The sequence below is a fragment of the Echinops telfairi genome, unplaced genomic scaffold (genome assembly GCF_000313985.2).
Source record: "Echinops telfairi isolate 266 unplaced genomic scaffold, ASM31398v2 ScPeMD7_443;HRSCAF=831, whole genome shotgun sequence".
Lineage (NCBI taxonomy): Eukaryota > Metazoa > Chordata > Mammalia > Afrosoricida > Tenrecidae > Echinops > Echinops telfairi.
The window spans coordinates 40612355-40626578 of record NW_022104341.1 but is presented as its reverse complement, the minus strand read 5'-3'; positions in this window follow the sequence as shown (position 1 = coordinate 40626578).

Genomic DNA, 14224 nt, shown 5'->3' with positions numbered 1-14224 from the left:
TAAAAGAAGCTACTAAAAGATCATTTATGGTTATGACATAAAACATTTCACATTTCTTGAGTAAAGGAGTGATAGGGAAATTAGTCACTAGTTGATCATAACTTGGCAGAAAATTGTTAAGTATACAAAACTATTTAAGTAGAGAGGAAAGAAATCTTATTAATGAAATGTCACAAAATATCATGGTTCATTAGTCCTAACTTCCTGATGCCTCCTGAACTAACTATAGACTTTTTAATAAATGTTTCCTTTCTTGGACTCATTTTATAAAATATCAGAAATCTTAATCATCAAATTCACTGGATATAGCAATTAATAGCCACTGAAAAAGTAATTTTGCATATCTTAAAGTTCCTTGTTTGAAGTTTACAATATGCAAAAATATCTAAATTCAACTAGATTAATTATTATGAAGCAGCTTTAAGCTTTTATTTTAATTCTTGGATTTACTGAACTCAAGAAGGTATTTGGCAGACTGTTTATATGTTATGTATGTTGTAATTAAAACTGTAAATGTATTCATAACCACATTTATGAAAAATTATAATAGTGTGCATTTAGAATTTTTTATTTTGTTGAAGTTATAACATTGAAGTTATAACCAGGGTAGCAATCTCTTGGCAGTACCATGTCTTAATCTCTTCTATCAACTTTAATTAATTTCTTTGTAATATCTAAGCAAGGAATTTTGGGTTGATGAGATTGAGTTTTCTTACTGTGAAAGTTGCCCTGTAGGCAAGAACTTTCTCCTACATAAGTTTAGGTGTCTCATTCTTAACTGAGCTATTCAAATTTCAAAATTCACATTAAAGTGGAATAAAGAGACGTCTGAAAATAACCAGATTTGGTCACATCATTACCATTTTCAGTAATTATGCTCCAGATAATGAAAAATAACCTGTTCCCGTTGTTTTCCCTTTCCCAGTTTATAGTCTATGTGTCTAAATGACCTCAAAATTAAATCAAATAAAAATAACTGTTCTTTAGATATAATAACAACATATTATTAATTCTGTAAATTATTTTTAAATTTTCCCTAGTACTTAACATATTGAAACATTACATTATTTTATTATATGTTAGAGAGTGAAAATGTGCCATGAATAATACCTGTCTCAGGATCTCTTTCCATCTACTTTTGACAATTATTTCTTTGCATATGCCTCCGGGGACTGTTCTGCTTATGAGGATTATAATTATAAGCCTCTTGATTATAAACAAACATTAAATTTGTTAATACATTCCTATAATACTTCTTATGTCAAGTAAATATACATGTACATGAATATTAAAGCCACAGTTCACCAATTGCTCACTTAACTAAAACATTTTTGTTTAAAACAACATTAAATCATATATTTAGAGCTTTAGCCTGGACAGTCTATATCTCATATATTATGCAAATACCGGAACTCAAATTTTCACCTGGTGTTAGTTTTGTTGCTGGATGCTTTCATACGCATAGTGATCTTTATACAACAACTATGGAATACGTCCCAGTCATGTTCCATCAACAGTCATTACTATGCTTAATTCAATGGCTTTAGTCACTGTTTCATGCTATCTCCTTGAGACTAGCCACTTCCCTTTTAAGCACATTCTGTATGTACGTTTGACACAGGCTCGTTCATGCTCCTGGCAGTCCTTGGAATCTTCGATATTATTTGCCAGCACAATCATTTAAACGCATCAACTCTTCTTTAGTTTTGATTACTTATTTTCAAGCCTTTACATGTGTATGAGGCAATTGAAAGTAGCATCATTGAGGTCAAGTACACCTTAGTCTTCTAAGTAACATCTTTGCTTTTGATCAATTATGTAGCAGATATTCCCAGTGCATTATGTTGTTGGTGCTGTGGTTAGGCCATCCAGTCAGTTCCAACCCACAGCAACCCTGTGCACAAGAGGATGAGCCACTGCCTCATCCCGGGCCATCCTCACAACCACTTCAACGCGGGAGCCATTGCTGAAGCAGTGGTGGCAATCCATCACAAGGAGGGCCTTCTTCATTTTAGCAGCCCCTCCAATTCACCAAGCATGTGATGTTCTGCTCCAGAGATGGAGTCTTTCCTTTCATGCTCAACGTACGTAAGGTGGAGTCTCACCATCTTGCCTTTAAGGAGCACTCTGGCCTTACTTCTTCCAAGACAGATCAGATTGTCCTAGGAGTCCATCAGTACTTTCAATATTCTTCATCATCACTACAATTGAAATGCATTGATTCTTCTTCGTTCCTCCTTATTCAATGACTTGCTTTCCCACGCATATGAGGCAGTTGAAAATACCATGCCTTGGGTCAGGTGCACCTTAATCCTCAAACTAACAGCTTTGCTTTTCAAACCGCTAAATAAGTCGTGTGCAACAGGTTTACATAATGCAATGTCTTTTGCTCTGTGGATTTCTGCTTTCATGAATATTGATTGTGGATCCAAGTATGATCCTTGACAACATCAACCTTTTCTCCATTTATCATGATTTTGCCTATTGGTCCAGTTGTGATGATTTTGGCTTTCTTGACATTGAGTTATATAATGCATATTGAGTTTCAGGCTGCAGTCTGTGATCTTCATCAACAAGTGGATTAAGTTCTTCTAATTTTCATCAAGCAAGGTTATGTCATCTGCATATTGAAAGTTATTACTAATCTTTCCTATAATCATGATGCCGTATTCTACATATACTCCATCTTCTTTAATTATTTTCTCAGTACACAGATTGAATAAATATGGTGAGAAGATGCAACCCTGACACACACCTTTCCTGATTTTAAACCATGCAGTAACCCCTTGTTCTGGTCACACAACTGACTCTTAATGTGTGTATAAGTTTCGCATGAGCACAACCAAGTGTTCTGGAATACTCATTCTTCTCAAGTCTATCTATAATTCATTATGATCCACACTGTTGAATGCTTGGCATAGTCAATAAAATACAAGTAAACATCATTTTGGTATTATGTGTTTTCAGCCAAGATACATCTGACACCAGAAATGTTATCCCAAGGATGTTCCACATCCTTGTCTGAATGCAATCTGAACCTCTGGCAGCTCCCTTTCAACGTACTGCTGCAAACTTTGTTGGGAGATCTTGAGCAATTTGTTCTTGCATATGATAGAACAATTAATATATTGTTATTGTTCCATAATTACATCATTTTCTTGGTCACCTTTCTTTGACCTCCTCTGTTTCTCTATTACTACAAGGGAGGGGTCAGACCCACTTCCATGGTCCATCATTCTTTACCTATACTTTTACACCAAACTTTCCTCTTACATGATTCTCCATTTATGCTGGGTTTGATATTTCTTTGCAATGGGCACGTTGCACTCACAGGCAATACTCACAATAAGAGGGTTTATTAGATAAGTCCATAGGTTACCATAAGTCTGGATCAGAAAACAGTAAGGATACAGTCATTTGTCTTCTCTGCCAGCAGACACGTTCTCTCTCTCTCTCCAGTTCTTATTCTCTCCGTCATATGATCCCTTGGTCTTTTCCCCCATGGCCTAGGAAGCCACCTTGCCTGTCACTCTGCCCCATAGTACCATAGTCTTATGCCAGATATGGACCCCTAGGAAACATCATGATAGAGAAAAGGTTGTATATGCCAAGGATTTTGTCTTGCTTGGATTCATATTCCATGCTCACGGAAGCAGCAGTCAACAGTGCCACAGAGAGCATTAGATAAATCTACTGCATAAGACCTCTTTAGAGTACTGAAGAGCAAGGATGTTACTTTGAGAACTGTGGTGTGCCTGATCCAAGCCATGGTATTCTTAATTGCATCATGATACTCAATATTCTCTGCAAGCACCATAATTCAAATGTATCCATTCTTCTTCAGTCATCCTTATTCAATGTCCCACTGTAACATGTATGTACAATGTAAAAATACTCTGGCTTGGGTCAGGCACTCTGTAGTTCTCAAAGTGACATCCTTGCACTTTAACACTTTAAAAGATGTTGCACAGCAATTTTGCTAAATGCATCAAATCCTTGACTCTTGCTTCCATGAGCACTGATTGTAGATCCAGGTAAATTAAACCCTTGAAAACGTCAATCTTTTCTCTGTTAATTATGGTGTTATCCATTGATCCATTTATGGAGATTTTGGTTTCCATGGAGGGCATAATCTTTGATGGTCCTCAGCAAGTGCTTCAAGTCCTCCGTGCTTTCAGCAGTTAGGTTGTATCATCTGCATGTTGCAGGCTGTGAACCAGCCTTCCTCCAACCTGATGCAGCTTTCTTCATCATAAATCCAGCTTCTCTGACTACTTGCTCATACTGTAGATGGAATAAGTATGGTAAGAGAATACAATACTGACAAACACTTTTCCTTATCTAAACCGTAGAGAACAGAATCCTTGTTCTGTTTGCACAACTGCCCGTGTACAAGTTCTACATGAGTACAATGAGGTGTGCTAAAATTCTCACAGTTCCCAATGTTGTCCACAATTTGCTATGATCTGCACAATCAAATGCATTTGCATAGTAAATAAAAGACAAGTAAACATCTTTATGGAACTCTCTACCTTCAGCCAAGATCCTTCTGACATCACCAATAATATCCCTAATGCCCTGGCCTTTCTGTAAAGTTTGAATTTCCGGCAGGTCCTGTCCATAAGCTGCTGCAACCATTGTTTCATTAGGCAGCGCAAAATTTTACTTACATGTTATATTCATTATATTGTTTGATGATTTCTGCTTTCTGTTAGATCACCTTTCTTTGAAATGAATACAATGTCGATGTCTTTGAGCTGACTGGTCAGATCACTGTCTTCCAGTTTTCTTGGCACAGGTGGTGAGTGCTTCCTGGGCGGTGTCAATTACTTGAAACGTTTCCAATAGTATTCCACTAATTTCAGGAGCTTTGTTTTCCACTAATGCCTTAAATCCACCACCTGTTAGTTTGTTATACTGTACTGACTTTTGTGTTGTTATGATGCTTGAAAATGCATCATTGATATTTTCAATATCAGCAGGGTCATTCATTGTGAAGAGGATGCATCCAAAGTGAACAGCTTGAGCTCCCAGACTCAGGAGAGACTTTGAAGAAGGAACGGACTGTCTACTTCTGAGGGATTAGCCATCAAACACTTATCAGATCCTGAAACCCGCCTGGATGGAACCAGAACAGTGTCTGGGTTAGTGCCAAAAGGTGAACCCTTCGGGTCAAAAGGCATCAAAATACGTCTGAGGAAGTGTGGGCTTCTCACAGTACATTCAACCATCATGTACTTGAACCATTTCTTTGTGTTATACTTGAATAATACTTCTTTTACAGTCAATATATGAGCTTAGTCTTCAGGTAATATTCAGGAGAGAATATTTGAATGGAAAGTCTTCAGAAATTCCACTCTGAGTTGGGGTAGCAAGAAGATTAGTAATTAGAGAATCATGCACCAATGACCTGAACAAGTACCAAGAACCCAAAGGATGTGCTATCAGTAGATTCTCAATAAATGTTGCTAATCAAGTGGGTAAATAAGCATCCAATGTAAAAATTGAATTTTTGAAAAATGTATACAAAGTGTTTTCCCTTGAGTCTTTTGATAGTACTTTGCTGGTTTGCACTGTCTCATACCTACAAATAAGCAACCATCGGTTCATAACATCTCAATTGTGGATGGGCAGAGGTGCTAAAATGATCAGCTATGCACAACTTCAGTATCTAACACTGATTATTTTTGTAAAGCTCAAAGGAAGTTATTTAAAAATTCTCAGTTGAATTCTCTGCTATGAAAATAAAAATGATTTTAGTCATCTGATAGGAAGTAGCAGTGGCAGGTTTCAGGATAAACATTGCCCAACATTGTCGTGTCCCTGGGAGATTTGCTATGCACCATTAAGGAAAAAACAACTAGAGACATCTCACATAACTGTGAACCACCGCTTAAAGGCAACAAACACAGAATTAACATGAGGAATAATTGCATCAAAAAACAACAGCACACAGGAATTTTCTCACAATTGGGGATTTGATGCGGAATGAAATCATACACTCACAGTAAATTTTAAAGAAGGTGAAAATATAAAGAGTCGGAAATATTTGAATTTACATACAAATTTGCACCAAATTTCATTTGAATAAGCATATGAATTTAATGCAACAAGTTTGGGGCAATGAAAAAAGAGTTCTTACCAATTTTATCTTTTTTTTTTTTGCATCCAGCATTTCACATGGATCATAGAATGAAAAAAAAAATAGGTACTTTATGTCCAAACAAAAAAATAAAGTCACATACTATGTGAGAGGAAAAGAGTCAACTAAACACTGTGAAACAACAAAGCGCAAGGCTTTGTTGAAGACACACAAGGAAGAGGAGGAATGTGTCCAATTGCAGCTGCAGCGGGAACTGAGGGGACAGAACGTTATCACTCAGGCTGGAATTTGTCCAGATTGGAGCAGAAGCCACGTGGTGCTCAGCCACATGGACTTTGCAGAAAATACATTCAAAGCCTGCGAGTATGAGCACGGAGTCATATACAGACTTCCTTAGCACGTGATTGCACAAAGGCAGGCAGGGGATTTTCCCTGAAGTGGAGGTGATTCTACAATCTGCTCTCCGTTCGTTGCCTGAGAAGTTGAAAGTGAAGTTCTTATCCTCTCAGTCAGCGTACAGTATCCGCAAGAGGCGTCACACAGCAACCCACCCTCTGCAAGCAAAGCCACCAGGTAGTTTTTTGAGAGGTAAATGTTCTTCCTCTAGCTGACATCCAGCTTCATGCTGATTTCTCTTTGCATATTCAGATAAACCACATAAAGAGGAACATTTAAAATTGAAATGTCTTTTTTTTTAAGCCAATTATGCATTACTACATTTTTTGGTAAAAATAATATAAGTAATAAAACAGAACTTTTGTGTGTTTTCAGTATATTTGGCTATTTTTAAGACAAAAACTTTGTAATTTGTCTTCAAGTTACCAGAAGGTACTTTGATGTACATGGTTAACTTTCTAGTGTTTTGTTTTTAAATAAAATCAAGCCTACTCACTTCTTTAATATAGGATTGTAGATAAGCAAAAGTCTTTTGAATTAGGCATCCAGAGCTGAGTCCCAAGTTTATTGAGTCCAGGCATGAGATTTAACCTCTCTGACCTTCAGTTCTAGCATCAGGAATTTTGAAATAAGACATTTTACCTCACAGGGTTATTTAGAGAATGTGCCCACTGGCCTGGAATACCCAAGCCCACTGCTAAATCTTTATGGGAAGAGACAACCCTACCTTTGTCCTGCAAAGCAGTTGGTGGAGGTGTTGTGTTTAGTAGCTCAATGCCTACCCCAGAAGCACTCCCACACCAAGCCAAACGCACCGCCACCAAGTCAATGCCTGCTCCCAGCAAACCTAATGGATGGACTAGCACCGCTCCTGTGCATTTCCAAGACTGCAAATCTTAACTGGAGTTAAAAAGCCTTATCTTTCTACCACAGAACGGCTGAAGGGCTCCAATTGCTGACATGGTGGTTAGCAGGCAAATCGGTAACCGCTCGGCCCTCAGGGCTCCTTAGAGAGCCAGGAGGCGTCAATAAACACTTGGGGACCAGATGGTGAGGAGCCAACACGAGGCAAGCAGGTAGAAACACAAATCAAAGCAGAATTCCCTTTCCTTTTAAAAACACATGCTTTAGAAGGAAAAACAGAAAAGAAAAGAAAAAAGACTAATCAGCAGTTAAAAACGCACGCGAACAATTCTGAAATACAGGCCCATACCTAGTACTTAGAGGGTGGGGTTGTATTAGGATGAAAATTTCAAACACTTCAGCCCACCGTAGAATATTTAATTCTTCCATTTCTTGTTTGTTTGTTTGTTTGTTTTTATCCCATTAAAAACAAATCATGATCACAGAGACAATGAGACTGTCCACAAGTAAAAGGAGCTTAAAGCAAATCCCACCCTCTTTGGAGGTATGAGGCCATGGAAAAATCTCCATTCCCAAGGAGCTGTGAGATCATGTCTGATTTAAGCCCCAATCCTCAACAAACTAGGTCTCAAGCTGAGTTTCATGTGTAGAGTTTCATGTCCAATCCCTATAATGAGGTGATAAGGCCCGTGTCACAGTTAGTCAGTAGCAGGCAATGGCAATTAACAGGATGCATGAACCTGGAGATGTGCCAAGCTGGTAAAAAAAAAAAAAAAGAATTAGAAAGTAAATGAAGTGAACAATCATGAACCAGCAAATAGGGCTTAATGGACAGTACAAGTCAGTGAGATAAAAATGGGCCAATTTGCCCTCATTGATTTTCACTGCCCACTGAGCTGCATTCCTCTTGCTTTTCTAATGCATTGATCTTGGCCTAGGCAAGTTCTCTGGCTGTCATCCTGAGGACAACTCCACTGTCGGCAGGCAACAGCTGCGTGACCAGTGCAAATGGACTGCAGTATAATCTGGTTTACAGTGCTCTCGCTCAGGCATCTTGGTAGGATGGTCTGAGGGCTTGGAGAGACCCAGAAAGCAATTCCAATGAGGTCTTATATTCTGCACATGAGGATCCAGGAAGCTTTTATCAGATGAGTGAAAATCTGAGTTCCACCTATGCTTTCAATGCAAATGAAAACAATCCAACTTGTCATTTCCCTTTAAATCTGAGTCATTGCTGGTGGAGGTGCTAAATGATTTCTACTATCCAGAATAAACCTGAAAGACCACTTGTTGGTCACTGATTCGGTTTGGAAGGCCACACAGGCGAAGAGCAGACCGGCTTTAGCTAGCAAATCCTCATGACAAAGAGAGACAAAGCAGTAACCCCGCCCCGCCCCCCATAACAGGTTTCACCTCTCCTCCTCCTCACCCTCCTCCTCCTCTTCCCTCTCCTCCTCTTCCTCCCTCTTCTCCCTCTCCTCCTCCTTCTCCTCCTCCCCCTCCTCCTCCTCCTCTCTCCTTTCCTTTCTAGTGATTAATCCTTTGCTATGGTTTTCCCCTTCTCCTTCCTGGCTGCCTTCTTCTTTCTCATTCTTTCTACTCAAAAGGTAAATGAACTATCCACTCCAATGAAATCTCCCAGGAAAATTCACATGTGTTCACTGTATTATGCAAAACTCCTGTTCCCAGGAATTTCCTAAACCCCTATCATTTGTGCTTAAGCTCAGAGTGAAGTGATTTTTGAATTTTTGAAATTCCATCAGTTGCTTACAGGGGAAAAAAAAATGAAACACTTCTCCATTTCTGAGTAAAAGTGTGCACCTAGTCATGAACCTGAGTCAAGTTTTATGTCTTTAAAAATAAAACACAAACACAAAAGCTTAGATAAGTCAGAAAGCATATATCTGCTCATAATTGAGCTCATTTTTGAACCTGTTTATAAATAGTAGACAAGACCCATGGAGAAATGGTATCTTAGTGTAAGTCTACTTATGAAGGAGTACTTTCTGCAATTCACAGTCCTTCATCATTACCGAGTGACAAAGGAACTTGCCTAGTTGTGAACGCTGCTGGGGGAAGCCTCTGGGTTTTCCTTGGCTGTACTGGGAGGTCAGGCCCTACTTACTGGGGAGAGCTAATGAGATTCCATCTTGACATAGAATGGCTGCGGGCCTGAAAAAAGATTTTTTTTCCAACCTAATTAGCAGGTATTTTTCATGAGTCCAGTAAAATGATAGTTTATTTCTCTAGTTGCTATTGTAAACAATGCCTCATTAAATTCTTTGACACTGGCACTCATATATCAATAAATGATCAGGGATCTGCCGTGTGTCCACTCCTTGGCCATACATTAAGAGTCCGGCATTTTCATTTTATTAACTATTAACAAGCTTTGGAGGAGAAGAAAATTAAAAGCTTGTAAATATAAATATACAAGATTTACATATAATATATAAAAATCTTGTATACTCCAGTTCATATAGCCTTTGGTTATTGTTTCTCTCTTCATGCATCCTTCGCTTGGATTATTTTCTTCCCCTTCCATGAAGAATCTTTGCTTGTCTTTGATATACCCGCTGCTACCATGCTTCTCTGGGCTGGCATTGCCAGTAGAAGAGATACTGGGACATTTCAAACTCCACAAAGAGTTACCTATAGCTGCTAAGCAGGGGCAGTGAGGAGGAGAGAACAAAATCAGCCTGATTCTAGGTTGTGCTTTGCACAGCACTTGCAATTGGTGTATCCTCACGTATTTCCACAGCAGCACGTGCAGCATATCAGACTCAAACTGCTACCATTCACAACACAGGGCAGAATGCAAGGAGACCGTTCCGAGTCTGCACCCCACCTGCGGCACCTGGAAATAACTAAACTTCAAATTTAGGGTACTTTGACTTAGCAAAATAGGAAGCTTCTATATTGAAATTAATTTAGTGGGAGCCACATTAGTGGATCCTATTATGGGGCTTTCTTGATATTTGTTTCCCTTGAACTACTGCTAATATGGTCCTAATAAGTTCCCACATCTCTGTTTCTTCCCATCTCGTATCCATTCTATCAGATTTCCTTCCTAAAATGTATATATTTTCTCCATATTACTCCTGCACTTAAAAACCATCAGTGGTATCCCCAGGGCCAAAAATAAAGCTCACGAGCCTGAGTTGGACATTTAAAATTCTCTACTGTCTGGCCTCAACTTGATTATAGCTGCTGCCTAGTTCCTTGTCCTCCTACTTATAAATTGGCTTCTTCAAAGTAGTCTCAACACTGTTTCTCCAACATAGCTATTTCACAGGCTCCAATAAAAATCTTCATTTTCTGAATGCCAATTTGCTATCTCTGTTCTTGGAATGCACCCCCAGGTTCATTCCTTTATAACTGTCTTTAATCTCTCCATTTGACACAATCCACTTATTGTGGAAGGTTTGGGACTCCTCTGCATAGCCCTTGAAAGTAATGAAGTCCACTCTAAAGTGTGGTGCTGGGCGAGAAAACACAGAAAGTCTAGAAATTAGAAAGATTGGAAATAAGGCCTAGTTTCAATTACATTTCTAATACAGAACAAGGTGACTTAAATAGTCATTTAATTCTCTGGCTCTCTATTTCCTCATTTTGACTACAGGCTTAATATTAACCATGTCCATAACTCAATTTTAAAATCACAAAAGAACATTTCTAATAAAGTGCTTAGAAAATTGTTAAGTGCTCTTTGAATAAAATGTATAATGATCACCCCCACCCTGAACAACTATCATTATCTATTCACTAATAACATTGCTGGCCTAATCCCAAACAATCATATAAAGGTGGTATTATCATCATTGCTATTTCATAGATGATGAAATGAAAACTAATTACTTTCCCAATTTGAAACAGCAGACTACATTGGAAGATCTGGGATTCAAATCAAAGTAGCTGAATACTGAAGATAGATTTTATATAATACAAAAAATCTTTTAAAGATGGCTTTGTTGTGCTGTGTGTTAGGAATTAGACTAACAGGTCAGATCCTGAAACCTAACAACCACTCCATAGGTGAAAGATGAGGCTATCTTTTCCAGTAAAGATTTACTGTCTTGGTAACTACATAGCAGGAGTGGGGAACGTCTGGCTCAAAGTCTCAAGAAATCATCAATACCAGTTAACATCCTAATCCTCACCACAGAGAAACAGTGTCAGTCATCACATTAGGGATGAGTTAATTAAATGTTGGACTATTATGACCCTCAAATGATGTCATAAATATCTGAATGGCCTTTGGCAGGAAAAAAGGTTCCCCATGCCTGCCACATAGAGTCATTGTGACTTGGAATAGTTTCTATGGCAGTGGGTAGGTATACTAATTAAACTTGTAATTACTGTGTTTGATCTTGAGTGGTACACACTGCTAATATGCTTAATTGATCAGTGAAAGGATAAAATTTGAATTGACCCAAGAGCCCTTGAAAGAAAGGCCTGAAAATCCTACTTTGAAAGAGTCAACAACAAAAATCCAGTGAAATAACATTCTACTCTGTCACCCATGAGGTTGTCATGAACTGAAGTCGATGTCAAATATTTTTATCACTGATCTAATTAATTTCTTGAGATCAATCAGCAGAGTTTATCTTTTTTGTGTCTCCCATAGAACATCTACTCTTGCTGTTCCCTCTGCCTGAAACGTGCATCAAGTGGTGTACTTCTTCATCCCTTCACATCTTTCTTCCAAAACACCTTCTCAGTGAGGGGGTCCCAGACCTCCACATTTAAAATTAGAATCCTACTACTTTGGCTACCATCCTCTCTTCTTTATTTTCTCCTTATCACTTATCATGGGACAGCCTACATGTGTATTGACTTGCTCCACTAGAATGTAAACTTCATGAAGGCAGGGAATTTTATTAATTTATTTCATTTACCATTATTTATATCTCCAGTGTCTAGAATAGGACCTATGATGTACTGGGTTCAGATTTAATATTTGATAATTAAATAATATTGTAGCTCAGTATGTGATTACTCAAATTATTTGAGATGTCTTTCTTAACTAAAAATTATTAACAGTTTTATTAAATTATATATAATTAGAATACGATAATGCAATAAATTATATGCAATATAACTCAAAAATGTCCTCTGACAATATCATTTGACTTTTCGAGTAATAATAAATACACTGTGACATGTGTTAGAATATGTTAGAATTTGAGTTTTGTGGGTTCGTCTTCATCTACATACCTGGTGTCACCTAAAACATTTCCCATTTCAGAAGCAGAACAGCACACGACTATACCAGGAGCTCTGGAGTCAAAGTACCCAGAAGGAAGTGCCAGGTTCCCTCCAAGGCCACTTCCCAAGGCTAATTTCAAACAGAAGAAATCAATAGGAATTGGGGAATTAATATTGCTTAATTTATTCCAGGAACAACTAAAATAAGGCAATAATCGTAACTGTTTCACAAGCTGCTATAAAGAAAATATAAAATGATGCTTAACAAAGCACAAAATGCATAACAAACTATCTAGTATGAAATCACTGTTGGATTATTGCTATTTTTATTGACTTCAGTTTACAGTGCAAACCTATCAAGCCCCTTGCAGCTCACCAACATCTCAGGTTTGCCTCTGCACATTACTTCCTTCAGGGTAACTACTCTCCCAAGCTGGCTAGACGGCAAGTTTCAAGTTCCCTTTCAGTCTGAACGCAAACAGTACGTTCTCTGAGAGGGCTTCCCTGATTTTTTGAGGTAGACACAACAAGTTCCCCTCTAAATCCTAATTTTATTTTCCACACATTTTAATTTTGACAATTAACATGATCTTGGATTGTTTGTCTTACGAATATGACTCCTAATGGAACTAAGGATGCGTAGAAGTCATATAATGTGGGTTTTCTTTTGTACCTCACTTTGCTCATGACTAACACGGGTTGGGTGCTCGCTACAAGATCAGTGGTTCCTGGGAAGAAGGGTGGGGCTTTCGGTGCCCTCATCAGTTACTGTCTTGAAAACTCACAGGGGCAGTGGTGCCCTGTCCTATTGGGGCCCTATGTGGTGGCATCAACTCGGTGGCAATGGACATGGTTTGGGGAGCGTTTAACACATAATTACCACACAGTAAATAAGTACTGACTACATCGATAAATGGATTTTCTCTAATCCCTAATGAGTTCTTCTGTTTGAAATAAGCTGTCCTTGCCAAAACCCCTGACCTCTCTATCCTTTTATTCAGTCCTCAGTAGTGTAACATGAGATCGTAATCAGCCTGGGAACGAAAACTGGGTTTGCAAGACCTAGTTCCTTCCTGTCTCTCACAAGCATGGACTCATCTAATAACCAGAAGCTGACAGAGGGAATGCTATCAGAGCCTAAATTGTGAGATTCTGGTTTGCAGAAGGCTATGGATGACAATGGGAGCCCCAGATACGATTGTGAGATCTACATAGGAAATAAGCCTCTGATGGTTTCCTTTTGTCCATAGTAGAGAGATGGGAAGCAACTGGTCACCAAGCAGAGTGCATTGGAGAGATGTCTATGGGAGATAGAAATGATCAACCTGACTCAGATGGTTCAAACCTTGTCAGCTGACACTCTGATGCACGATGGGCCTGATCTCGCTTTCCAGGTGACCCTCTTGAAATGCTTTGCTTTTCGGTTTGTCAGTATATGGTACCCAGGATTGATGAACCCAGAGAGACAGCAAATCAAACAAGGGTTTTTGCAGGGGGTGGAGGGATACCATGTAGGCAGGCGTGGTACATGGGAGCTGATGTCAAGGAGTTCAAGAAGGAAGAGAATACTTTGAAATGGATCGTGGTAGCAATTGTACAGTACTCCTTGATGTGACTGACCTAGGGAATGATATGACATCTCGATTAACTCCA